Below are 2,229 nucleotides of genomic sequence, written 5' to 3' on the forward strand. Positions count from 1 at the left end.
GTTACGACTCCATTGAAATTGAGGTCAGTGCATCGCCGTTAGGTGCCAAAGTTACTATAACATCGTTGAAGAAAGCCAGTTTGCAGACTACAGTTCGTTTTACCGTTGAGGAATTTCATTAAGGCCCGATTGGAAGTGATTTTTTACCCCATTTAGGGGTTATTTTCTTTACTGTTATTTCACTATTTCAGCCGTAATTTTTGACTTCTTTTCTCACAAGTGGCCTCCACTTTTCTCTTAACAGTCAAAAAATCAATTATCAAAATCACTATCGAATTGGACGTAAAACTTGCATTTGCAAGATAGTGGAGATGAGGTCCCACTTTTTCTTCTTCTTCTTCTTTATTTTGGGGATTCTCCAATTACCATGCAAGGTAGGGTTGTAAGCAAAAATCGTAAAATCGAACTGAAATCGCATTTTAGAAATCGTTAGTTTGGTGCCACGTGGACCCGATCAACGAAATGGTTTTGAATCAAACCAAACCGGTTAAAATGGTTTGGTTTAGGTTTGAAAATTTTGATTGCGATTTAAAACCAAACCGGACCGGCAAAAAATATTTAAAATAAAAAAATAATTTTTTTTAAAAATTCATTCAAATATATAAAATTCAATAGTTTTGTCATTTGTGGGTATTTTTGTTAATTTCTAATTTTCTAATACATATATATTATTATTACTTAATAATTCTAATTTATATATAATAATCTCAAAACTAACATAATCTATTAGGGTTGGGCAAATCTCCCGAATCGATCCCGATGGTTCTTGTCAAATTAAATACCCGAACGGGTATCTAAATTGAGAACTGATGGGTACGGTTCGATTTTCGGTTCTAGACCAAAAATCGAATAAGAACCAAATCTTTTTAATTTTTTTTTATATTGAATAAATCAAATTATTTTAATTTTAATTTTTTTAAACAAATTAACAATTTCTAAATCTAAAATTTTTGCCCAATAATTTGTTTCATTTCTAATTTTTGGCCCAATTACCCATTTTATTGTTTCATTTCTTAGCCCAACAAAGATCCAACCCACTAAATAATCCTAAACACCTACACTAAAGTGCATAACGCTGTCTCGACTCTCGCACTCACTCTCGTAGTCTCGCTGACATTCCAAAACCTATACAATCGCCGGTCGACAGTATGACCTTCGATCGAAACTCGGACTTTCGCCAACCGAAACTTTAACAGTAGCAATCATTTGAACAAGGTAATCTACTAGTCTCTGACATTCCAAAACCATTGAATGTGTCATTAGTTGTATTTATATTATGTTGTTATAAATGTTAAAAAATTTAATTATAGTACAGAACCGAACTCGAACGGTTCCATAACTATATTTGGACCCGACGATTCCATTTACTAGATACCCGAAAATTGGCAATATTCTTACAAATTTGGCAAATAGCCAATTGTACCTATTGTGGTTTGGAGAAATTATTAGGGCTCTTTCAAGTTGTTAACTTTGATGTAAGTTTCTAAAAAAATTAACCTTTTCGATCATGTTACCATATAAGATGTCCCTTGTTATGTTCTTGTTCCAAGATGATGAACATATTACTTGAATATTTTAATGAATAACTAAATTTCATGGAATAAAATGCAACACAACAAATCTTCAAAATTCAAACAAAAAGTGTTTTCTAGCTTTTAATTTTGAGAAATAATTTTTGAAAATGACAAATCAAACACATTTTTAATAATCTTAAAGTAGACCCTCGAAACATAAAATTGAAAGTGAACTCAAAATCGAAATAGAAACCAAACAGTTACTTTATTTTTGAGGATTGGGACTGTTTTGCTTCGATAGAAGACACACGATTGGAAAAAGGTTATCCTCCATGGGTATAATCAATGAATGCTCATTAAATTTTAATTGAATTATTTACTTACCAAAAAATTAAAAGGTTTTTCAAACTCACTTATGAATCTATCTCCATATTTCCCATTCAGCACCGCTTAAGAATCCCTCAACAATTCTTAGACCAAAAAATATAAATATAAATAATTAAATATAAATATAAATAAATAAAAAAGAGAGACCACGTGGTTTAAAGAAATCATTGTTTGCAATAGACGAAGTTAAATTATCTCACATCAAATAAAGTGCTCTACCCAAAAAACACAACTTTGATTATTTACCCAAACATGACCTTGAAAAGGAGAAACACAACTTATTAAAACCCCAAAATCAAAATCAATTCATCCCAAATTTTTATTAACA

This window comes from Olea europaea, chromosome 7 (assembly GCF_002742605.1).
Source record: "Olea europaea var. sylvestris chromosome 7, O_europaea_v1, whole genome shotgun sequence".
NCBI classification, from domain to species: Eukaryota; Viridiplantae; Streptophyta; class Magnoliopsida; order Lamiales; family Oleaceae; genus Olea; species Olea europaea.